Source organism: Triturus cristatus, chromosome 9, assembly GCF_964204655.1.
Source record: "Triturus cristatus chromosome 9, aTriCri1.1, whole genome shotgun sequence".
NCBI lineage: Eukaryota > Metazoa > Chordata > Amphibia > Caudata > Salamandridae > Triturus > Triturus cristatus.
This window is the reverse complement of record NC_140592.1, coordinates 1,030,786,758-1,030,813,182: the sequence shown is the minus strand read 5'-3', so window position 1 is coordinate 1,030,813,182 and position 26,425 is coordinate 1,030,786,758. Positions and strand designations below refer to the sequence as shown.

General features: G+C 48.1%; 1 protein-coding gene across 2 annotated transcripts in view; it reads left to right on the top strand.

Moving 5' to 3' along the window:
- The first annotated feature begins 24,918 nt into the window (after window positions 1-24,918).
- LOC146799281 (uncharacterized) overlaps window positions 24,919-26,425 on the top strand; it is a 94,577-nt gene continuing 93,070 nt past the window's right edge. Inside the window, exon 1 of one of the 2 annotated variants that reach the window (XR_014968879.1) lies at window positions 24,919-25,635. The gene's annotated coding sequence lies outside the window, so the exon portion shown is untranslated. The remainder of the gene's footprint in view (window positions 25,636-26,425) is intronic. The other variant, XM_085626772.1, reaches the window with a different exon arrangement.

Here is a 26,425-nt window from a genome sequence, read left to right as displayed (position 1 = left end):
TATTGAAAGGCATGGTGGACAACATGCCTTCCAATGTAGCACGCTGAGTTTATAGGATTATTATTTCATAAGATTGTTATTTTGAGTGATTCACTGATTTATATAACGTACTAACTTGGTTCTACCTTGCTTCTTGTACTTAACTATTACTGAATTCTCCTCAGCACCTTTAATGGAAATTTGTATTCATGTAAGCTCTATCACCTCTTTATTTGTCTCTATATGACGTGCCATCATAGATATTCCACGTACTATTCTTGATGCATGCTGCCAAATTGGAAATCAACATGCTAATAGGTACACGCACATCATGTTCTATAGACCAAGTTGCGTGTAAGCCAGACCCACCAATACGGGAGTAGGTCGTTGGCTATACACACGCTCCTGCAACAATTATTTGCGGGTTATTTTGAGGTGGCTATATTACTATTATGAGGCATATATATGAATAGCTAGCCATCTACGATTAGATTCGCAAATTACGATTCCTTAAATTCATCCGCAAATTAGATAATCGCAATTCCGAATGACAAAAGGTACATGCATCTGAAAAGGCCTTTTTCCATTTGCAAACGGACTGATTCTCCTAATCGGCCTGTTTGTGAACGGAAAACGGCTTGATGCATGTGCCCCCAGGTGATTTGCCCAGAATCACTTGATATTGAGCTTCCCTGCCGAGACTCAAACCCAGTTCCCCAGCTTCAAGGTCAACTGCTCTAGCTTTAGGCCGCATCCTCATTGATTGAGGGACGTGTTGAGGCACACAAGATGCAGCATATGTGTGAGCCAGTGATGGAATGGGAATATCCCCTGCATGGTAAATATGCATGTACCCCTGCCGTGAGTGCCTGACTGCATGTGAAACTGGTATCCAGACTTTTATTATGGCCCAGTGTTACACCAATCTGGCAGAGAGGCCTAGGTCTGTTTCTAACAATGCAAAGTCTGGGACATGTCCTGCTAACCTGGATGCCCTCATGATAGCTAAGAGAATTGTGTTGCAGTCCTGGGTGTTTCACGTAAAACAATGGTGGTAGTGAACCATGTTTTATGATTTGTAGTATAACCAGATATTTTTCTCTGTGTCAGTAAGAACATGGTCTACCTGACACTCTTAGGTAAAATTCTGTTGGTATGTGAGACTCTTAACCTTGTACCGACATCCTGTGTGCATGTCGAGAGCATGGACAGTGAGCATGTGATACACGTGTTGTAGCAGGACTCTGAATGTGCATAAGTTAAAGTACTGACTCAAGTTGGGTTATTTTAATTGTCACTAGTTGGAAGATTAGGGCAGCTTCCTCAAATAGTGAAATGAAATGAAAATAAAATGTATAAAGCCTGACAACTACCCTGGGGTATCTTGGCGCTAAGTGGAAGTGTATTGCCTGCATTCCTGTGACTAGAGAGTGGAAATCCAAACACCAAATTGAGGAGGATGGAGACAATACAATATTTAGAAATTCCATAATGAGACTGTTAGTACAGGGGTGCTGATTAGTTCTTCCCGAGTACTGCCATTTGGGTGATGGTAGGAGTGAGGGATGGGACTGCAGCTCTTTTGTTAATCTTTTGTTCTAGCCAGGTGAAGGTGCTTCTAAGTCTGACCTTCCCTTTTGCATGTCCCTGATTGCTTCAGTAGGAAGCCAAGTGCAGATAACTCACATTTAATTGACACCGTGTTTTGGGTACTCCTTACTTGGAGCCACACTCGTTACTACCTTCTGTGAGAAGCATCACTTTACACAAAGGTTAGGTCTGGAGAGCAGCTTGGTGGAAAGAGAACCCATCTAAAACAGTTCTGAAGCATCAGCCAGTGGGATACAAACCCCCTATCTGAAAAGTAAGTATAAAACTGGGATCTAAACCACCCCACTTAGTCAAACGTTCCATGTTCTTCATGACCAAGGAAAGGAGTGATCAGCAGTGTACGCTAAGGAATGCTGCGTGACCAGGGCTGTTGTCTGCATGACAGCCAGTCTCCCTTCTTTTTATTCAATCCCTCATTTTTCATTCCTCGATTGTTTTCATAATTCAGGAAGAAGAAGCAGAGGTTGCTGTAGTTCTGCCGTTCTGACTTCGAAGATGGTGGTTCCCTCTTCTTCAGTTTGTATTTCTATCTCCTCCCCAGAGAATCTGTCACAGTTCTCCTCCTCTTTGACCACAGGGATGTTTTGATATGAAAGTTAAAAGGACTGGGTTATGGAACAAGGATAGTACTGACCTTTAGCGGAAGCTAGTTAGCATTCTATACATTCTTCCACATTTACATCATATTCTAAGCACTGGAAGAATTTTCTGAAATGGTGTTCTGTGAGATCTTTTTCTCCTACTGAGTATCGCATTTTGTCAATATTACAATTCTTAAATGATGGATTTGGGAGGAATCTGGCAGTTGCCACGCTGAAGTCTCCATAGGCAGCAGCCAGGCCTTCTGAGAACCATTGGGAAGTTTGACTGCCAAGTTTTGGGGCTTAGATTACTTTCCTTTTTCCTTGGGATTTACCATCATTTTTGACAGTTCTGCAAGGGTTTTGCTTTGAAACTATAATTCTTTAGACTGTGAAGATGATGTTTTGGTAGCTATAACATCTGCAAAAACAATTTGAGGATTAGGGGCACTTCTGTGTAAACTTCAATTTATGAACGTGTTGGAAGATGGCATAAGTTTGAAGCTACATCCTGAATGTTTACCTACGAGTTCTTGCAAAATTATTCTTCCAGTTTTTCCCACCCACTTCCTTGCAGGTGGAGCTCCTTCTGTGTCTTCGGAAGTTCGGTTTGCTTTACTGACAGAGTTTTGCAGAAAAGCCAATTGGGCTTTTCCACATATGTTTATGAATCACTATAGGATTCAGGGACTGGGGATTGGGAATGGAGAGTGATACTTTTGAGCAGAATATTTTGAAGTTAGATATGTCCTTCCTGTAGTTAATGTTTTCTTATTTAATAAAGGATTGGTGTATTATTGGTGATATGGTGTGATGATTAGAATAATTTTTGTTCAGCCAGCAGTACTTTGGTATTCCTCTAAACCAATGACTGGGGTGAGAATAATGGACGTACAGATAATGTTCTGGTTACTCAGAATAAACTTGTTTATACTTAGTTCAGATTGTCCTCGTCACAGTCATTATCACCCCCCCACACCCGCCAGACTTCTGCTCTTTTCGTAAAGAAGCTTCATAGTTCAGGAAGAATGGAGAAGGCTTTTCTTGTCATGCGGTGGGCTCCATTTCCAAAGTAATGACTGTGACAAGGATGATCTGGAATAACAGAACAATAGGGAAGAGGAGTAGCAAGTGCACGCATGTTGACTGCCCCATGTTATGAGGCTGTCCTTTAACCGGTCTTGGTTTTTAGTCGAAGGCGCTAATCATGCTGGGGTTTATAATTTCGCTCTCCTCTTCCCTACCCACATAAAGTGCCCAGACCCTAGTTTTATTTTTAGATTCTTTTTATATTCAATTAAAATAATTTATATTTTTAACAATTTAATTACTTTTATTTGATTTAAAATTGTGTTCTGGTGGAGGGGGGTCTATTTAAAGTCCCTACCTCCATTATATTCTAAGAGAGGGTGTTGCAGTACCTGTGAGTGGCCATGTGTATTGCATTAAAATTGCATGTTTATAGCACTTACTACACCTGATGAGGCATTGAAGTGCTTTGTGTGGCGCTGCTTTACTTATTTCAGTTCTGAGCTGGGGTACATTTACTACTGTTGTGGGTCTTTTTTGGCAATAGTGATTATATATGTGCAGTTAAATTCAATTCTTTATTCGGATAAATACATATCCATAAAAGCACAAATCACATTTCAGCACATAAAAACAAACAATTACATTGTGATATAATGTATGCAATCAGGTACGTTAAAACCTTATTCATTAAGTGCACATAGTTTTGCGGGCTCGCCCAGCAGTTTTCAGAAAGTAACCTACTCGAAAGGCCAATTCATCATCTTCCATAAGGAGAATAGATCTGTTTGCAGTTTCAAGGTGATAGGTGAATTATTTTTAAAATAAGGGATTAGGAGCCATTTAGCATATTTATTATACAGCTTACAGAAAAATAGGAACTGTAATATAAATTGCCCACTCTGGCCGTCAAACGGGCATGGCAAGAGATCAAGGTTGACATTGAAGCTGAGAAGGAAACCGTGTAAAAATGTCACGGTGCCCGCTCTTAAGCAAAAGAGGAATCCCTTCTCCCACCGGCCAATAGGTTTTGTACGGTAACTAGTAATCTGGTAAGAGGTGTTCTCAATTGACAAAAAAGCAGCTACAGTTGGTCTCTTCAACTCCCTGTCTAGTCTTACCTTGCTGTAGTGCGTGTAAAGTGCTATGCATACGTCTCTTTTGCTAACAGTGTCTGCCTCGGTTGGATTTGTGAAAATATGTTCATAATTAACCCTGCTTAGACTTGAGCACACCTCTGCTAGCCATGGAATGTCCATTCCCTTTTCCCATTGAAGGCAGTTTCTTCTAATCTCTTGTGTGAGGGTTGCGCTTGATTTTTCCAGATAGCTAGCCAAAATAGGGCATTGCCTGCCTGTAAGTAATCTTCGACGTAATGAAGATTCAGTTCACTATACTATGGCAAACATATTGTGACGTGGAGATTGGAGCACCGAAAAGTCTCTGACAAAACCTGTTTTCCTCGTGCTGGATACTGCAGCCCCCAAAGATTCCTCAAACCTCCGCGCCATAAGTAGCTGTAGGATTGCACTGAAGTTTTAAAAAAAATTAAATAGCTAGAACGGCCCCTGTCATTCTTGGTTGGGGAAGGCTGAGAAACAAGTTAATGGCTTTGGTAAACTTGTTCCTACAGAAGGCCATGTGGTCGGACCAGGAACAATTGGCAGCAAAAACAAGCCCCAAATAGGGGAAAGTGCTAGAGCGTTGTAAACTCTGGTTGCCTACAGAGATTGAATTTAAAAGGCACTTTCTTGGTCCACAAGCCATTATAAAAGATTTTTTTTAATTGGTACATAAATTTACAGTGGCCATAAAATCAACAAAACCCAGTACTAAAAGGCGTAGGGCATTGGGTGTGCGGCCCATTAAAACTGCAACATCGGCGTATAGTAGTACGGGTAGTACATTACCGTTAATTCTGGGGACATCGTTGGTTAACTGAATCAATGTTTTGTGTAAGTTGTTGATATATATATGATAAAAAGTAAGGGGGCCAAGACACATCCCTGCCTGACCCATCTGCCAACCTTGATGTCATTAGAGACCTCGCCCCAGTGTTAATCCTGACTCGGGCTCTCAGATCCTTATGAAGGTGTGCTAAAATGTGTTTTTTGAAAAAAACGGTAGGTGAGGGGGTCAAAGGGAAATTTTAAGACCTGTGCGGACAAATCCCCAAATCACTCCGACTATAACAACAAAGAATCTGCAGGTCTACACCAGCCGAACTGAGACAAAAAGACAAAAGACCAGCAAATTCAAACACAAAAAGTCCTCAAAGAAACGAAAAAGTCCCATCACCCACCGAAGTGGCATGCTTCATCATCTGGGAACTCCTTTAACCGCACCTGGTGCAGTTAGGTTCACCACACCATTGGCAGCTTCTGTCACTAGGAGATATTTTATCCTCCGTGTTATAACTTAAAACATCCGCGAGCTCCTCCTTTTTATAATAAGTAAGGGAGTTGTAGCTCCTTAACTGCACCAGGTGCGGTTAAAGAAGGTCCCAGATGATGAAGCATGCCACTTCGGTGGGTGATGGGACTTTGTCCTTTCTTTGAGGACTTTTTGTGTTTGAATTTGCTGGTCTTTTGTCTTTTTGTCTCAGTTCGGCTGGTGTAGACCCGCGGAGTCTTTGTTGTTATAGTGCTAAAATGTGTACCAGGGCCTTGTCTAACCCATAGTATAACAAGGTTGACCACAGCCATGACCGATTTACATAGTCGAAGGCTGAGGTCAAATCCATAAAGGCCAGGTAAATGGGTGACTTCTGTGCAATGGTGTATTTCCCTATTATTAAATTAAGGTTAAGGCATTGCTTGATCGTGCCTACCCTGCTCCTAAAACCCATTTGACATGGTTGTAAAATAAGATTGTCTATAGACCAAGTTTTGATCTTGTTATATAAGACCCTCACTAAGATTTTGAGTCTGTTGTCGTTATGGGAGAATGCTCTGTAAAAGCTGGGTTGGGAGCGGTCACCCTTTTAACAAATTGGGATGATGGTGCTAGTTGAGCAGGTTCCAGGCAGAGCGTTGCGGGATCCGGGATTAAAAACATTCAGGAGCAGAGGGCCTTAGAATTCGGGTTTATATTTAATGAGGTCGATTGGTAACTCATCAGGACCAGGGGCCTTATTACCCAGACTCTGATGTATGGCTTCCTCAACTTCGAATAAGGATATTGAGGTCCCTATAGGGGCTTGGGGCCCGGGCAGGCCTTCCTTATGGGAGGTGGCGGTGTATATGTTAGAGAAATGAGCTTCCCAGGCCTTACTACTTATATTGCAGCTGATTGGTGTTAGTGATAGCCCTATGGATCTCATATCTTTAATGGCAGCCCAGAAAGATTTCTCATTCCTTAGTGTGGTGGCATTAGCAAGAGCAGCCCATCGATCTGATAGTACTTCCTCCTTCCAGCACGATTAGGCCAGCTTATACTTCTGTCTAAGTGTCCTAATTAGAAGAGGGCACCTTGGGTGGTTGATAGGGCCTTTCGTAGTTGTCTATTAATCGGTGAGCACTCACCATGGAACCAGCTAGGGCCTTGCTGCAAGGCGGAGGGAGGTTTTGATAGCGCAGACTTTACGGACTCGCAAAGTTTGATGAATGCGCTAATCACCTAGGAATTGGGTTCCTGTTCAGACAAGCAAGAGTTTGAGTTCCGTATGGAACAGGTCCGCATTGTTAACCTCTCGCCACACTAGTCTTAAGTTGTCACTTGAGGGTGCCAAATCCCTAGCGCCACATTCTGATTAAGGTGTCGGCCTCGGGGACAATTTAAACACAACTTGGATCAGGTTATGGTCACCATGATGTGTGGGGACAACTACTGCTTTCACTAGAAAATCTTCAAGGGCAGGAGAAATAAAAATATAGTCAATAGTACTTGCGCAACCCCTCCCTCTAAATGTTGGCTCGGGTGAGTTGTCATTGGTTATGAGAGCTATGTCCATGACATTACGTAAAACGTGGTTCTGCAAGTATTCCTTTAGTTCCGTGCCCCTATGACAAGTTTGGCCTCTGCTCCCTGACCTTGGAGCTACAAAGTCTTCAATAGGGAGTTAAGCTTTAAAATCACCGCCCAAGCAGATGCCAACTTTTGTGTCCAGACCATTACTATTCTCTAGAGGGATGACGAAATCAAATAGCTTGGAAAAATGTATATTAGGTGAGTTATAAAAATCATTATTATATAAATTAAGTATATATATATATATATATAAAGAGACCCCCTTTTATATAAAAATACTTGAAATGTGTTGCTATGGGTATGTAAAACCTTTATGCTGCCCCCGGCAGCAATGTTTACCCAGAAAGAGAGGCCGCCAGATGGGCGACCCAATTTGGGGGTTGGGGCCAGAACATTAAAACAAGCAAACCCTTCAAGGTGAATGTCTTTGGAAGCCCAGGTTTCTTGAAACATCAGGACGTCCTGCTGTCTAACCAGTTCCAGCCAGTCCACTAGGTCTATTTTTGATTGTAGGCTGGCGACATTCCAGCGGAGTATATTTAGATCGATGTTTGCGCAGGCCTTGGGGGTTAGTATTGCAACATGGTCCTGTGGCTGTGGTTGTTCAGGTGGGTTTAAAACGTGTATAGATGTATGATCGACACCAGCGATTGCTGGAGATGTTGGTAGTCAATCCTGAGAGTCCATGTCGGGCAGTGCCCAGAATTTATTTTCTGCGGCTGAAAAAGCGGGTTTGTTTAAAAGACTGCTGGGGGTTGGTTTATAGAAATAGCCCAGTGGTAATGACCAGACGATTGGCGAGTTGGAAGTTGTGATCTCCTGACAGCTCAACAGTGACTTGACCATAGACGGTCTGTGAAAGTTGATGACGATACAATGCCATTCAATGTTCTTGGGTGAGTTGCCCACCCAGCCCACTCTTCGTACCATTATGATCTCTTGCATATTTGACGCCCTGAACCTCTTGTTTTTAGCCAACCAGTCTGTGTATTTATTGCACAATTGATTGCAAGTTTCCCTCTGATCCCTCTTAAGAGGTGGCACCCCTGCCAATACCAAAACGTAGGGCATGCTGCTGGCGGTAGACCCAGCACATCTTTGTTCGGCCTGTGGTGAATTCCACTTGGAGGATCAATGATGGTACTGGAAGGTGTTTTTAGGCTTGTTCGCTCACCAATTGGGCTGTTGATGGGTGCAAGCGTGGGGGTGAGTGGCGTGGGTGTGGCAGATCCAAACAGGGCAGGGCGACCATGATCGGGAAGGCAGAATTTTGGCACTGTGTTAGTCTTCGGGAGAAAGTATTCCCTTAGTTGGGTGCTGATGTTACAAGTGTTGCAGGGGGATTCGCCTAGAGGCCCGACAGGTGGGCACGCAGTTGCAGTAGATGGACTGGCTTTAGTTGAGGTGCTCTTGAGCAGGGGGTAGGTTCCCCACCGGGTATGATGTTGATTGAGGCTCTCCCCTCCTGCAAAGAAAGCTTATTTACTGCAGTGTCCAGACGATCTAGTCGCTCCCATAGAGATTTCTATTTCAAATCTATTGCGTTAGCAATCCATGAGCAGACAGAGTTGATAAAAACGTCCCCAATGTCTAGTGCGGCCGGGCCCGCTTCCGTTTGTGTGCAGATGCAATAAGTAGTGTTACTACTCAGCCCCCGGCCCTGGGTACTAGCACCAGATGTTGTAACAAGCAGCTGCGGGAAGAGTTGGCACGTGGGGGCTTTTTCCTCTTGGAGCTGACCTGTTTCCCACCAGTTACGTCGCAGCAGCTATGACTGTGGCTGCGGCTTGTGAAGTGCCCATGGGTGGCGATATCCTAGGCGAGGTGGGTGCTTGTTCATCAGAAATGCCTTCACTAAGGAAGGAGGGCATTATTAAAACCAGCTACCTGGTGCGCGGGGTCACAAGATGTTATGTTAGGTCCTAGGTTATCTGATGCTCCCCCCGCTGGCATACCAGGTGTGAGAGTGGTATATATAATCTTGTTCCCCAGGGACACTCTGCGTTCTGTCAGTGCAATTTCGGAAGACACGATGTTAACCACCCTCTCCAGCATATTGTCCGAGGTGGTGGAGGGGCGAGCGGGTGATGATTGGCCGGGGCGTTTCCCCATCATGTTCTAACAGTTCCTGGGGTGGATAGTTAGGGGGGTGGCAAAGAGGAATGCTCACAACTATGAAACTGTTGAGCTTTGTCCCAGAGCAGTACAGCCCAGTGCCTAGGCGTGCGTAAGTACCCACACAGATAGGGCAAATGCCACAAAAAGTTCAATAGGTACTATATGTGATGCAAACAGCAGGGCACAGTACCTTGGAATGTCCTTGAATCCACGAATTTAGGGGGGTTGGCCCTGCCCAGGCTCTGACGGGCGCTGAAGGCTAGCCTCTTCCGGGCAGATGGGCCTGCCCTTGGCCCGGGTTTTGCCCAGGCACGGCCCGAGCTTGTCACGCGCTGCGGGAGCCCTGGATGATATTTATGCGCCTCCTGGCACGTTGGAAACAACGTTGGTGGTGTGCAAGCTGCTTTGCATGGTGGGGCTTGTGGTCTGGTCCCCCGCGGCCCCACGCGGCATCACAAACAACTCGCAATGGGCTCCCGTGCTGCAGGAGCCCTGGACTATCTGTATGCGCCTCCTGGCGCATTGGAAACAAACGTTGGCGGTGTGCGAGCCACTTTGCAGGCGGGGCTTGTGGTCTGGTACCCCGCAGCCCCACGCGGCAACACAAACAACTCGGAATGGGCAGTTTTTGAAAAGGGGTGGGCTTACTCTTTTGTGGGTGAGTGCATGTCTTCCTATACTCCTCTCTTGCCGCCCCTTAACTCCTCCTTTCTCCTCCCTAACCCTTCGCTTTTAGTCACTCATATTTCCCATTTTCCAACCAAGCCATTCACCCACCACCCCCATTTAGTACTAAAATGTATACCTACATTTTGAGTCTCTGCAGTTGGGGGGGAAATCTCCACTCAGAAAGATATAGGACAGGCAGAGGCGTGAACCTCCGTCCGTGGTTTATGAAAAGCATTTCGTAGTACTATTGTTGTACTACAAAACGTACTACGAGGTGCAATTTGTGGATAGGTCCCTTTCTGTGTGCTCCAGCGGAAAAGGGCAAATTAACATATCCTCCCTATGTCACAGACTCATCACCACATTAACTCATTCATACATTCATTCATTGGTGGGCCCCATAACACCAAAACTCACACGTCTCACTCTAGTCTGCACACAGGAGGGAAAGAAGCGCTGGACATGTGGGGGTACCTTGTTACCTATCAGGAGTAATTTCTTTACATTACATACATTATATACATCTGTACCTATAGAATCCTAACTTTAACATCAAGGCACTCCATCACTTGGTCGATGGACCAATTAGTTGGAGTGGTTGATGGTGATTTAGAACCAGCTAAAACACATTTAAAGCTATGGAACCATTCGGTTAACTTTCAATACCTTATTAAAGAATCGCAAACTCATTTCTTATTAATCAAATTTTAATTTATCTAATTTAGTTCACTCTTGGTTGGCATATTCAGGATTACAGTTCAAATAATTTCTCTATTGAGTGACTTCCAATCTTTGATCCTTAACATAAATTGACATAACGTTTATATTTACCTAAATTTTGAACATTGGCGACCTTCCGACCACCCCGAATATTAATCCAGTCTCTGAGACCATCTCCAGAAGAACCAGTCAACCCACAGCAATAATCAAAACCCCTTCAGATGGAATCGTCCTCTTGAAATCAAAGAAAAACCAGGTAAATCCAGGAAATCTCCTTCAGCTCGACGCAGTCCCCACGAATCAGCCAAATGACCGGGTGATTGAACCAACGAACCAGCAACCCAGCAAATCAACCCTCCACAACAACCAGCCACCCTCTTCCAAATCCCCGAGCTTTTTATACTCTTTTTCTCCTTACTTTTAGGTCAATGTGCAACAATTTAGGGGTAGAAAGTGTTCTGATTGGCTAAACTCTCTGCAATTTGTAAGTCTCCTGAATGTTCCCAGGTTTGCCTGTTTCCCATGAGACCGGGCATGACATTTCTCAATTGTATTCTTTTTGGTAATTTCACAGGCACAAGTTCCGAAGTAACAACATGCAAGCCTTCTTGTACAGGTGCTTCATTGTCCCCTCAGTTATTCACACAAGTCTTCATCTTTGCAGTCCTCCATGTTCCTATCCTTGACAAGGAACACTTCGGTTCTCGTTGGAGGTCGCTTGGAGATCTCCAGAGCCATCCGAGTCTGCACAGTAGACATCGCGCTCACATTACGGTGGCAACTTCAGAACACCATCTTAAGTACTGCGGCCTAGTAAGCCCGAATGTCAACTTAAACAAAAACAAACATAACAATAATTAATATATAGAAATGAAGATTCTAATGTTTAAACCCGCACTAATCCCAATATATATTAATATTTTCCTAGCTTGTAGCAACATTTAAAGCAATAATACTCATCATTCTGCAGCACTGGAAGCAAAAACCATCACAAAAGCAACATGAATCATGCAATTCTCCATTTCACCACATTCTAAAGTTAGTTTGCGTATCATAGTGAATCATTTAATTATTTGCCATGCAATTAGCATTTTAGTCCCACGTGTATCTCGTGTTTATTAAGGTGCAAATGTTGATTAGTAATACCACTTTACACAAATTAGTACAAGTTAAAATTTGGAATGATTACGTAATTAAATTTCATGCAAAATAGAGGAGGTACACAAAATTTTGCTTTACCTGCTCCATCATGTCCAGATGTGCTCCGGCCGAAAGAGAAGAATGCTGTCACTCACAGGAAAGTTAGCCAATTCCTTAAGTAGGCGGACCATGCTGTAGTATGGGGGGTGAATATGTGAATGACACAACAAACCAATGAATCATGTGGGCTAGCTAAATGCCCCCATATTTAAGTATATTAAATAAATCATTTTCGTAAAATTAAAAGGTCTTGGCTAACGCCAGACCTATCGAGCATTCACATTCTGGAAAAGAATAAAAAAGCAACGAAAACGTCGTGAAAAAAGTGATGAGGGTGTGACAGCCTAGAGAGAAAGTCATGCACAGCTGTCACGTGCTACGTCATGGGGTGACTTGCAGTTAGTCCTGTGTATTCGGTTAACATGCTGTAACTTGTAGTTGAACTCTTTCCTTTAGTAGCCTGGCGCTGCGTGTGCCAATATGGGCATTGGTATTGGCTGATAAAGAGGCACAAGCGAGACTAAAGGACCGGAAGGCGGGAGTCCAGGTGGCCAAGGGACACCATAGAGTTTAAACCTTTTGGAGGACCTGATCCAGGAAGCACCTGGCGACAAAGCATCTCGCTCTTTCCTCTGAAGGGAGGAGACCGCCTGAGGCAACGGACAGGTGTGGGGATGAGAGGTAAAGGAGGCGAGGGTTAGAGTGTGCAATGAGGAAAGAAGAACAATGAAGATGGAGGGACGAGAGCGAGAGCAGGAGAAAGGAGAGACGGACATGAGAGGTAGAGAAGGGACAGAATGATAGTTACCAGAGAGAACGAGAAGAAGAAAGTGAGAGGCCGGGGTGAGGGGATGAAAATGAGAGACGATTGGGAACCCAGCGTGATGAAAGGAAAAAGGGAAGACAACGAGAGGGGAGAGCAAGAATGGAAAGCAGGAGTACAGCGGGTTTGGAGTGAAGGAGGTAGATAATTCAAGGAGAAAATGAAGGCGAAGCAATGAGAAGATAGAGGGTGGAGAGAGGTAGAGAGAGGTAAGGGAATACAGAGGGAAGAAGAAACGGACATTATTAAAGTGTGGAGAGAAGGTTAGAAGGAGAGCAATATGGGAGGCAGAAAGAGAGGGCGAGAGAGTGACCGGGTCCAATGAAGGAACGTGAAGGAGCGGTGGAAAATGAGGCGGTACCACCGATTAAGACCACTTCATATTCTAATGTTCACCAGCTCTGTCTAGTATGCGCCACACGGTAAGGTATGTGCCCGGTGACCCTTCATTACTTGCTAGGCCTTCTCAAGATTTACCATAACCCTGAGGACAAACGCCCCTGCAAACACCCCCTTCTCAAATCTTTGCCCCCCATCCTTAACACAGACCCTCTGAGGACCCCCAGCAGAGCCACAGCTTCTAAAAAGCATCCTCCTTCTTACTTCCCACCGAAACCCCATCCTTTGCTGAAGTGTTTTATTGTAATACATAAAACCGAAATGAGATGTGAGGAATAAACACCCCTGGCCCAGCGGACAGGGCGATAAATCTCTGCCTCAGACACTCGGCTCCCTCCGGATGTGCCGCCTGCACCACCCGCTCTCGCGCGCTTTATGCACTGGGCTCAGCAAGGCCACCGCGGCGTGACATGGACTTCAATGAGCGGGAGCCAGAGGGTGCAGCCGCTCTACCCGGCTTGTTCTGTGGCGCCCCCGGGGCCTCCCGCCCTGGCGCTTGTATGATTGCAGGGCCATACAGGACTAGAAAGCCCCCCTTCGTTGGCTGTTTTCAAGGTATTGTCCTTCTCCGAGCCCCTCGGGAGCAAATAGAATGGTACTGAAGGCGCTAAGATGGGGCCAGGGGTGAAACCCTGTGAAGTCATGTTGGTTTAAAGTGACCATGCTCTTACGTTGGCCACTGTCATGAGTCATATCTGTACAGAGACCGCCCTATAATTGTGCCAAGCACTGCCTTTACATTTCTGGCACTGTGAGAGGTCTCTTAGATGTTATGCCTACGATAAGCTTCCCAGCTCTGAACGTATGGGATAATGGGAGGGCTTTCCAAAGGTGGGGCTGTTAGAGCACTCTGTACCCCTGAAGCCACCTGTGGAAGCTGGTAAAGAGAGGCTTTGACAACTCTTGGGCCTTGAGAGACCTTTCACACTTTAGGACCAACAGGTAATTCTGCAACTCCAGTAAAGTGGGAGCGCTGCCTGGGGCCATGAAAGGCCTCTGCCACACTGGTGCAATTAGAGGCCTCCCACAGCCCGGTGCCCATGAATGGTCTCTCTAATCTTGCAGCAACCATGTCTCCTCAACCTTGTGGCTACAAGGGCTCCGCACCTAGATGGCCACACGAGGCCTCTCCGTCTCTCTTAGTCAAACTTGTTTTTAGTCAGTAGTGCACAATGCGGTACATCACACATTATTGCACATGGAGACAGATAGCAATGAGGAATATGGGAGGGGCACGTAGAATCACACAATCTAAAATACAGTTAAAACAGCCTTTACAGTGAAATGTAGTACGATGCCAACACCATCTCTTCAAGGAAAACATGATAAAGTGCACAACCCCACATTATAGCATCAAACCTACAGCACAATTTTTTAGGAATGAAAAACTGTCCAAGGACAACAAGATAAGAGACATCAATGTGGCAGCATCAAGCGTCAGGGGGTATAATCACCAACTGGAGCTATGCACAAGGAGGGGAATTGGGATGACAACTGCTCCCCTCGAGCGGGACATCAGGAGGGAAAAGACAGGGCGTCTGGCGATGCAAGGCCCAATCCAAGAAAAAAGGAATTATCGGCTAACTAGACTCCAGTACCATACTGTAGCCGCTAGGGAGCCTCCCATGTAAGCCCCCATCCCTACACGTGGAAAACACAGCTGTTCCCTCCAGCAGGGTGTCACAGATATCTTCCCTCTCCACAAACACCCCACACCTGCAGAGCAAATGTATTAGCATTTATAAATCAAAGGAGGGTTCTCAGGTGTCACTGGAGGTGAGGCGAATTCTGCAACCTGGGAAAGGGCACCATGACTGACATCAGAGTTTCCAGCAAACTCCCCCATATCTCCAGATCCTGTACCGCAATCTCGTCAGTGTGAATTAGGTGTAGTTTCCGCTCCTCAGCCACACCCCATTCACTCAAGTCAGCCCTCCATTTATCCAAACGGATAGGGGGCGGGGCGCATCTAGTGTATTGCAGTATGGCATTTAGCCAATGCAAGTCCCAGGAGGGCGAACCTGTATTGCGTTTTGGACCTGGCTTTTTGGGTCGATAGAATCCCCAATAAGCAGTGCTTAACAGACGCCTGAATTCAGACCCTCATGACATCCTGCATCACCCGTAACACATCAGACCAATAAACCTGCAACCGCGCGTAGTCAATGTCATGTGGTTTAGGCCTGTCCATTTCTACAGAAATAAAATGGCACATTCAATTGGGTCCAACTCGAGGCATTCCTAGCCTAGAGACCATGAGAGGAGTGCATATTCTTGAAGCCTTGGGATGCCACTTTGCTGGTGGCGTAATGTGACTCTAATTTAGGACAGGCCATGCAAGAAGTCCCTAAGCTTGAAACCATGTGATGTGTCTTCAAACCCAAGGAACATTGCAAGTCTTCAATGGTGGGGTCACATGAGTTTTCTTCAGCGCTGGGTCCATGTCAGTAGTTGCTGGTGAATTTTTAAACTGGTAGAATGTAGAGCCAATATTTTGATGGATTCTTCTAACCACAGATTCCCCACATTTAGAATCTCTCTAGGTGTCAGATTGGCTCAAAGAAATCTTCAAGCAATGCTTCCTCATGCCAGTAGAGAACGGCATATTGCTCCAAGGAGACTATCCAGCCCCAGTGCTGATCTAGATATATGCTCCCTTATGTCAGTTCCTTTCGTTCCATTGCCTTCAACATGGATCTGTAACTCTGCTACCAATTTTTTTTATTTTTTATAACTGTAAAACTTGCAGTCAGTGTACTCGGGAATGATGCACCCACCAAAAAACTACAGTGTACAAATTATGCCAAGATTGCAGGAAGCAGATGTCGGTCACTGTTGGACATGGCCCCTATTTTTTCCTGACCTGTTTGTGTTGGTTTTAGGACGCTGGGCACTTTACCACTGCTAATCAGCGCTAAGGAGCATATGCTCTCTAAAAATTGTGTTATAGATTGGTGTTTCCATGATTGGATATTTGATTTACTTGTTAGTCCCTAGTAAAGTGCACTGAGCGTGCCAGGGCCTGTCAACCAAATGCTTGCTACTAGTGGGCCTGCAGCACTGATTGTGCGACCCACGTGAGTAGCCCTGAAAAGGTAACTCAGACCTGCCATTGCAGAGTCTGCGCGCAGTTTGTAACTGCCGTGTCGACTTGGCCAGTGCACACACTTGCCAGTCCCTAACCTTCCCTTTTCTTACATGTCTTCCACCCCTAAGGTAGCCCAAGGTACCCCTGTGGGCCGGGTGCAGTGTATGTGAAAGGTATGGCATGCCCTGGTGTGTGTGACGTGTCCTGGCAGCGAATTACGACCCATTTCGTTTTTCGCTATTGCAAGGCTACCTGTTCCCCATAGGACAGAATGGGAAGTTTGTTTATAACATCTTAGAAACATAACTGGCTTGGGTAATTAGGTAAGAAAATAAAGTTTAATATGCCTGAACTCAGAATCTAAAGATGCATCTTTTAGTGAAGGTGATTTTAACATTCTGTTTGAAAATACCACTCTTAGAAAGTTGCTATTTTCTTGCTCAGTCATCCTGTGTGCCTCTGCTGGAATGTGGATTGCATGGGTGGTTTTTTTTATGACAGAAAGCTGGGGAGCAGGAGTGGCTCCGGATAGTCAAGGTGGGTCAGGAACGGGCTGAATAGACCACGGCTGCAATTGGGGAAGGGGGAGGAGATTTCCTTGCACCTCAAAGGGCCTGGTCTGCTCTGACAATGCTGTCTCCACCTCCTGCCAGGAAGTCACACCAGAAAAGGTAGAACTGGTTCTGGCTTGGCACAGACACTCCCTGCCTAAGAGATCAAAGGACTTTGGAATATAAATAGCGGGGCCCAGACCCCTGAACTTTGGAACTCTTTTGGACCAAGAAGACTGCGAAGAAGAAGAGCCGGAGAAGCTGTGAGGAGGAACTACCACTTTGCTGTGTGCTTTGCTGTGTTGGCCAGCAGTGGCTGCTTCTGTCTTGGGCAGTGAAAGGACTGGACTGAACTTTCTGCAATCTACTTTTGGGAGTTTCTTCAAGGGCTTGAGGTAGAGCTTGCCCCCTGGTCACAAAGTCTCAGGAACAACAAAGACTTCCAACTCTTCTGTCCTCAGCACTGGGGGCTGTGTGTTTTGTACTGCAACAGAAGAGAAAGCAACCCGACGCCGTCTACGACGCCGCAGCCGGCTCCATGTCCTGAAGGCACCGCAGAGGGCACCACCGCAACGCCGCAAAGCGAACCTGGTCTCACCGACGACGCCTGCTGATGCCGCCACCGAGCCGTGGCTCGCATCGCGACCTGTGGGCACCGCACTCCGCACCGCCTCGCTTCATGACGACGCCTTGGCCTCCCTGGCGACGACGCTCCACGCCGAAATCTACACCGCTGCTTGCACCATGGTTCGAGGGCCCTGCTTGTAAAGTTACACAACGGACTGCCCTCATACTGCACCACAGCCTTGGCCTTCCGACGCCGGCGCCATCGACTCCAGTTCGTCAGCCGATGACAGCGCTTCAGCAACGACGACGCCGCTGCTTGCACCGCGACCTGCCAGCACCGCGACGAGCACCACATTCACTTCGCACCATGATCCTGGTCTCACCAACGACGCCATCTGACACCGCCACCGAGCCGCTGCTCGCACCGCACCTGTGGGTACCGCACCACTGCACTTCGCACCGCAGCACCTGACGCCTGCCGACGCCAGCACTCCTGACTTCAACAGAGAGGAGATCAATCTGCAACGCGTGTGACTTTGAGGCCCCCGACCACTCCTGCACAGACCTCCGGAACCGACGCCTGTGTACGCCGTGCTTTCGGAAGCTCAATGAGAGGTCGCCGACGCCCTGCATTTCTAAAAGGTACTGTTTGAGGGTCTTCCTGACACCGTAGCTGTCCCGCGACGCCGCGGTCAGCCAGAACTGTTTGGATTTGTTTTGTCACGACGCCGTGATAGCCCCGGACGGAGCTATCGACATCATGGAACTAGTTTTCAAGCATATTTTGATAACCAAAGAATTTAAAGTACTGTATTGTGGATTTTTATCGTTTTTGGTCTTGTCTTAAGTATATCAAAATATTGGATATTTTTCTAAACTGGTGTGGTGTCCTTTTGTAGTGCTTACACTGTATTACTGTTGGTTACGTGCAAATGCTTTACACTCTGCCTCTAAGATAAGCCTGACTGCTCGTGCCAAGCTACCAAGGGGGTGAGCAGGGGTTATTTTAGGAGTGTAACTCCCTTATCCTGACTAGAGTGGTGGTTTCTGCCTGGCTTTGGCACATGCCCTAGCTTACCAAAAATCCCATTTCTAACAGTCACTGACCTGCACAGTTTGTGTCTGTGGTGTTGGCCTCCAAGCAGAACTGTAAGTCGTGCAACAGGTGTACCCTCATGCACCCAAAGGCGATTTGGGACCAAGAGGCAAAACCCTATGCTGCTGAGCAGAAGAAGAGTTGGAGCATAGGTCCTGCTCCTGCACCGAGTTGCGGGCCCATTTGCAATCCTGGTTTGAGGCCACTTCTGTGAAAAAATCACTTCTGGTCAAAGTCTTCTGGTAAGTCCAAGTCAAAGTCTAGCTAGAAGCGTAAAAAGCCAAACCGGAGTTGATCCCATTCCACCACTCGAAGTTCAGCAAGAAGGAATAAGGGTGTCAAAATACAGATCAATCAATCAATCATTTAGGTGTTTGTTAAGCGCGGCTACTCACCCGTAAGGGTCTCAAGGTGCTGGGGGGGAGAGAAGGGTGCAGCTTCCAGTCCATCAAGGAGGGGGTCTGTCGAAGAGCCAGGTCTTGAGGTTTCTCGCGAAGATGGAGAACGATGTTGTCTGTCTGAGGTGGAGCGGAAGGGTGTTCCAGGCACTGGCCGCGAGGAAGGAGAAGGAGCGGCCTCCCGATCTGGTCTTTCTGGTGCGGGGTGCCACGGCGTAGGAGAGCTGGGCTGATCGTAGTGTCCTTTGGGGTGCTTGGAATTTGAGTCGGCTGTTCAGGTATGCTGGTCCTGTGTCGTGGAGGGCCTTGTGTGCGTGGGTGAGAATCTTGAAGGTGATTCTAGCCTCGATGGGGAGCCAGTGGAGTGTGCGCAGATGCTGGGAGATGTGGCAGTGTCTTGGCAGGTTGAGGACCAGTCTTGCAGTGGCGTTCTAGATGTTTTGTAGCTTGCGGGTGAGATTTTTGTTTATTCCGGATCACACCTCTCTAATGTTCAGTGCATCTGAACATTAGAGGCCAAGAAGTCGAACTGCTCTTCGACTTCACAGCACCGGTCCAAGTGAATGGATGAGACATAGGACCCATACCACAAATCTGAGTCCCTCTCTGCACTTCCCTTGTGGAGTCTGAGTCCATTCCATTCCACGCCTCCCTGAACTTCCCATAGCCAGAGTGATCCCACTGAAGTCAGAGTTTTATGGGACCAGTAGGCCCCCCCTGGATCGTCCCTGGATCTGGACTGACCCCGGTCACAAATTGACAACCTTCACTGGGGTTCAGTCCTGTGGTGCCATTCCCAGTGCCACTGATGCCTTTCGGTGGCAGTATCCCCATAGTCCTTCCCGACTTCGATACGGAGCCAGATGAACGTTGCTTGACGTCGACAGTGGCGCTGACCAGAGCCAGATCCTCCAGGTCAGAGACAGCGCCTCCTAGCTTTGATAGGTCCTATGGGAAGTATGACTGGGGTAGATCTGAGGATCCCTAAATGGCTACCCTGATTCCCTTAAAGAACCTTTGGCCAAAGATAACTGGTATGAGGACTTGGCTGATGCCAGTGATCTGTACACCTCACCAAACACTGGTCTGGTCTGTACTCCCAGTATGGCTAAGGAGGAAGAGGCCTCCTTTGTTATGGTTGCTTGGGGCTTGGGCCAAGTCCTTCACAGGATAATTACACTTCGCCTCCTTCCCACTCCTGAGGACCCTGCTTTCCTCACCTAGCATCCCACTCCTGAGAGTGGTAGGCAAGGCATAAACCTCCAAGGTCAATCCTAGCGCTTTCCCTTCCACTCTACCGTGAGGCTGGATACCTTCTCGAAGTGAAGCTGGATACCTTCTCGAAGAGTATTTTTTCCTCAGCCTTGCACTGTGTTTGGTGAACACCGCATGCCTCTTGGGCCGAAACAGCCACATGGTGTGGGATTCAGTTGCACACGTGCTGCCCATGGTCTTGGAGAGGTCCGAGACAATCTGACCCAGGCTATTGTCGATGGCAGGGACGCAGCAAAGTTCAAAATGCGATGCGCACTGGACATGACGGACTAGGCTGAGCACCCCTGGCGGAGATCGACTGCCTTCTTAGGGGACGCCCAGGCATTCCTCATGGACATGCTCTTCGATGGCATTCACTTGTTCTGCAACAGATGCGCTGCTTGAGCACTTCAAAGAGAGTAGTATCACCGCCTGGTAAACAGCTCATCATGGCCCCATGCCAGCTGCACCCTTCCTTTCATTCTTATGATGCCTACTGTAGAGAGACTACTTGCAGTGTCCTTTCCAAAAGAGCCTCCATGTATAAAACGAGGCTTCCCTTCTTTTGGTGGCCACAGATATGACTTCCACAAGTCTAGTGGGAATCAAGGCTATTGATCTGTCCAATCCACCCTCCCCTGGCAGCTGCAGCCTCAAAACCCCTTTAGTATACCCTCACAACAACGCAGGTACCCTGTTGGAGGCAGGATCATGCACCCCATGCCCCGGTGGCAAGCCATTACTTCAGACAAGGGGGTGCTCCAGATTGTCCGGTGGGGTTACGCTCCTTTACTTTTAGAGACCCCACCTACTATGCTACCATCCTCAGATCGGCTGATGGAAGACCACCTTTACTTGTTTCTCCAGGAAGTGCAGGCTCTTTCAGCCAAAGGATCCAGAGATAGAGAGAGTGTGCCGGCATCATAAGTAGGTTGTGGTTGCTATTCTTGCTACCGAAAGAGAGAAAGCTGCCCAGCTTGATATTTCAGAGAAACCGGTTCTCCACATCGGGAGATAATGATGGGGAAAACGAGCAGACAGAGGGAGGCAGACCCCCCCATTCCAAAGTCTGACAGACTCGGAGGATAACTCGGCACTGGCCTCCACCCATGTGACACAGGAAGACGAACCAGCAGTTCCAACGCTCCAGGATATTCTCCAGGCCATAACAGCCTCGAGACTGGCAGTGGTGAATAAAATAGAGTGTCCGAGAAGAAATGGGCCTAATAAGAGCTGATCATCGGCGGTTGACTGAGAGAGTGACTACGACCGAGACAGATATTGAGGACTTGAAACTAGTTGTACATACGAGTACAGACAGGTTGAAAGCGGTGGAGGGCCAGTTGAAGATCCTGACAATGAGAGCCGAAGACGCTGAGAATCAGTCACAACAATGTGCGTTTTACGGGTCTGCCGGATAAAATTGAGGGATGGGACATGGTGGCCTTCCTGCAGAAATGTTTCAGGGAGGAGGTGGCAACAGAGGGCCTATCCCGCTTTTTTGCGCTTTAGAGAGCACATAGGGTGCGTGCGAGGCCCCCTCTTCCTGGGGGAACACTGCGTCCTGTAGTGGTACGATTGTTATTCAACAAGAACAGAGACCATATACTTGCACAGGCCCGGAAGAAGGAACCACTGGTGGTAGACAACAGCACAGTCAGACTCTTTTAGGATTTTTCCAGAGAGGTCCATCGACAAAGGTCGTCCTACATGGCAGGCAAGAAGAAGCTGCAAAAGACGGAGGTCCCGTATGCTAGGATCTTCCCGGCCCAATTGCGAGTTGTGGCCCCATTGCGAGTTTTGGCCCCATCGGGCACTGTCTTTTTTAATTCCCCGCAGTAGGCATGGGATTGGATTGAAGGCCATGCAACTGGGAGAGCCCCTCAGGAGCAGCGGAATAGAGGGGACACCCAACCACGAAGAGGTCGTAGTAAATCCTTGGTTGCTCCTTCCAGAGCTGAGCGTGCCCAGCCCCAGTAGTGCCGCTACCCCTGCGAGGGACGGCGCGAGGGACTCAGATCTCAGTACCAGCATGATGGAGGGCGCTAGCCAGGAACTGCCGGTGGTCACTCCCGCCACAGCAGACAAAATAATTTAACTATCACAAAGGCCGCAAGTATTAACAGAGTATGGGGATTAGAGGGGGAAAAGTTCACATGGATAATCATTCTTAGTTGGAGGAAAGAGGGGGCAGCCCTCCACCCGGTAGGGGAAAAACTTACAGACTGACCAATGCAGAGGGTGGCGGGGATATACCGTCAGATACACCAGATGAGAGGAGTTCCTCCTCCTCCTCCTCATATGTTCCATAGTTGGATATGGTTTGCAAATGTTTGGATGAGGAGGGTTTGCTTGCTTGTCCTGGGGAGTGGGAGTTGGGATTGTTATGCATTTATGTTTAAGGGGGTTGCGGATCTCGCAGACCAGACACTGATAAAGCAGGGGCCTACACCGCATCCCCACCAGCAGATATCGGAGGTGGTGGGCCGACAGAGCCCAGTGGAGAACACATATGATATACACAGTTGGCTAATCACCAATCATACAAGATAATTTCCTGGAACATTAGAGGGATGCATACTATATCCAAGCGGTATAAAATTCTGACCTATTTTAATAGAAGGGGAGTCCATATTGCACTATTACAGGAGTCCTATCTGATGTGAGGGTGGGGGAGGCTCTCTGACAAAGATGGCGAGATCATTTGCATTACAGATCGTACTCCGCCTTTGCTAGGGGGGTTTTGATCTGGGTCAGTGACGGTGTCCCGCTTCAATGCACTGGGGAGATGATAGACCCAGAAGGCAGGTATGTGGTGGTAAGGGGCAGGCTGGATGGTCGTGTTATAGCGATTGTGAGTATATATGACCCTAATACAGAACAGGGGATGTTCTTGTCCAGGATCACAGGCGCTCTTGCGACCTACCTACCTGGGTCAGTTATCATAGAAGGGGACTTTAATTGTATATCGGATCCCTAGAAGGATTGCTCACACCCACCTCTGAGAGACGCCCCTATAACTAGAGTGGCCAGGACATTTCAAGGCTGGCAGGACAGATGGGACTGAATTGACTCCTGGAAGTGCCTGAATCCAGAGGGCAGGGATTATTCTTTTTACTCTTTGGTGCACGGCCTGCACATTAGGCTTGATACCTTTTTGTGTTCCCCAGATATAGACACCCAGATTCAGGCAGTGGAATACTTAACTCGCACTCTGTCTGACCACAATCCAACCCTACTCCATCTGAAGTGGGCACAAATGCGTCAGAGAATACCAACGTGGAGACTCAAGCCTGAGGCACTTGAGGATCAGGTGTTCCGGGAGGAGATCAGGAAGTGCATAGGGAGTTATTACACTGCAAATGCGAACATGACTAACTCCCGACTGACAGAGTGGGACGCCTTCAAGGTGGTGCTGAGGGGCAAATGCATGGCGACCTCTATAGGAGTGAGGCGCTCTATGGAGGCTGACCTTGAGACCGCGGATAGAGCATTACGCGTGCTAGAGAAGCAACAACTGGGTCACCCAAAGCTGGGTACAGTCCTATAAGACTCCAAGGAGGAGGTGGCCAAACAAACAGAGGCTGCACAGTTCCGATTACAAGTGGTACATGGAGCGCACACATGCGTAGAGTGATAGAATTGACCAATCCAGCCCGGAGAGGTACCCCGATCTTGGCTGTTGAGGACACAGGAGGGCATATACTATATAGGCAGGAGGACATAAACAGAAGATTCCTAGAGATCTACACCACCTTATATAGGGTCATGGTCTAGGCAGGGGGGTGACATGATCGGGGAGTACTTGAATGCAATTCTGCTTCCCGCCCTAGATACCGAGGAGACAGAGGCCTTAGAAGCCTCCATTAATGTACGGGAAATAAGAGCAGCAATTAAGGGATTGGCTAAAGTAAAATGCACGGAACAGATGGGATTCCCATAGAGCTTTACTCTGTATATGTTGAGAAATTGGCACCCAGATTAGTGGAAGTCTATGGGGCAGCCCTAGAGGGAGGCCAACTCCCAGGCTCTACCCGGGAAGCGCTGATTGTCCCACTTCTTAAGCCAGGGAAGACCGCTATGGAATGTGAAGCTTATAGGCCATTATCAATGCTAAATTTAGATTTTAAAATATTAAGTAAAATACTGGCGATGAGACTCTAACCGTTCATGTCTACCCTGTTGCATCAAGACCAGGCATGATTTATCCCAGGGCGCAACACGGCTTTCAACATCAGACGACTCATGGCACTTATGACAAGAGGAGGTGAAGAGAGGGACGAAGAGGTGGTCTTTGCGGTAAACATGGAAAAGGCCTTTGATACCACTGAGTGGGGATTTTTATACAGCATCCCAGACACAATGGGAATGGGACAGGGCTTCTCTGATTGGGAAACGCTACTATACACGAGATCAACGGCAAGAATTCAAACAGGATGGACGATTTCGAAGAGCTGCAGTGTTGAGCGCGGGTCTCAGCAGGGATGCCTTCCAGAAGCTTCTGGCCGTTTCCAGTAGGTGGGGTGTATATATAGAGGGGCTGAGACTCCATGTGGTGGGCTGTACTTGGACTTTGACTTGGAGGGGACACTCTGCCAGTAGGTACTGCCGCAAGGGCCTGCGTGCTGGCCCCTGAGCCCACCTGTACCCCTCTGCTGTCCACAGGGCCAGGGAGAAACCTTTACTGGAGTGAAGACTGCTGTGCCAGGAAGAGTGCCACATTATTGGGGTTGACTGCTCAAAGGAACTGCTGTCCTGTTATGATGAGCTGCCCACTGCATGTTGATCTTGCCCAGCATTGACTGTGCTCTCCTGCTTGCCTAAACCCAGCACCTGGTGAGCGCTATAACTTTATTTCAGCTCTGCCTGCTTCCTAGCGCCTTGTGAGCACTTTGCCTGCACAGAAGAGGAGAGAGTAGTTCCTGCAGCGCTGTGCTGCCAGCTTTGATAAGAGGGAATCCCAGTGTGTGGGATCCCCCCCGGGCTGCTGATCGAAGAACGGGAGCCTACCCCGTATTGCCCTCCTTCGCGGGTGCCCACCCCGCAATTGCCTGCTTTAAAACAGCGGGAGCCTACCCCGCTTTTGTGCTGCCCAGGGAGAGCCGCCTCTTTGAAAAGACTGCGGGAGCCTACCCCGCACTTTGCCGACTTTAACGGATGCCCACCCTGCATTGGCGATATTTTGGATAGCGGGTGCCCACCGCACGTTTCGCACCTTTGCTGTGGGTGCCCACCCCGCATTGCCACCGAGAAACGCGCAGATTACTGAGACGGGCCACCACGCTGCCTGCGGCGACCCTGAAGCCCAAGCCTGGTTGTGGGCGGGCCCGGAGAGAGCGCTGGACGCCCCGGCCGTAAGGAGGGAGCGGGAAGTCCGGAGCCGGCGGGCTCCACACCGAAGTCCCGGGTACCAGGAGGGGGCCCGGGTGAAGTCAGGCCAGGTACTGGCGTTGGCGGGGCTCCCGTGAGCGGAGGAGAGCCCCGCATGCTGAGCCTGCTGCCGGGAGAGGATCCAGAGAAACAGGAAGCCGTCCAGAGCCCCGCATGCCGAGAGAAGAGCCCGGAGCAGCGCGAAGAGTCCCGGTAAGTGGGGCTGAGCTGGAGGGCGAGATCGAGGCACAAGACCGGTGCCTGAATGCCTGATCTTCCCCGCAGGAGCAGCTGGTCGCTCCATCGTTGGGGGGCCACATTTGTTCTGGGAGTCCCTGTGGGGCTCCAGTACGAACCGGGCCACAGTGCCCCGGGGGCTACACAGCGGCGCCGCAGTTGCGGGCCGCTGCAATGTTTTCTTTTCTGTTGGGCATAAGTTTCACTTTAGAGCCCCGAGGAGGGAGGGCTCCAACTTTCCCCCGGACTGATCTGTGTTGCCTCACAGCTGTACCGCAGTGGCGGCAGCTGCAACGTGGGGCAGCAGTAATTTCAGAGTCCCCAAAAAGGAAGACCCCAACGTGCCAGCGTTTTTGCAACGTTTTGGGGGCCATTCTTTACTTCAGAGCTCCTGAGTGGGCTCCTACATAAACCGTGGTGCCAGTACACTTTTGGGGGCATTTTTACCTTCAGAGTCCCGCAAGGGGACTCCAACGGACGACCAGGGCAGAGTTCTACTTTCAGAGTCCCTGTGTAGGGGCTCCCCCAGGCGCAGTGGCGCCAGAGACTAATCTGCAGCGTAGGGGGAAAGGATTTTAGGTATTACAATGGGTGCACTACTATGCTCATGTTATGCATAATGTCTATCTGCTTGCTCCTTCGGATGCCCAGAGGTATTGATGTGTCCCCGGATGGCCCCTATGCACATTATTGGTGTTCGGTATAATGTTCTCACCACGGCTCGTTGATATGTACAACTAAGGAAGGGGTTATTGCTTCCGGTGGG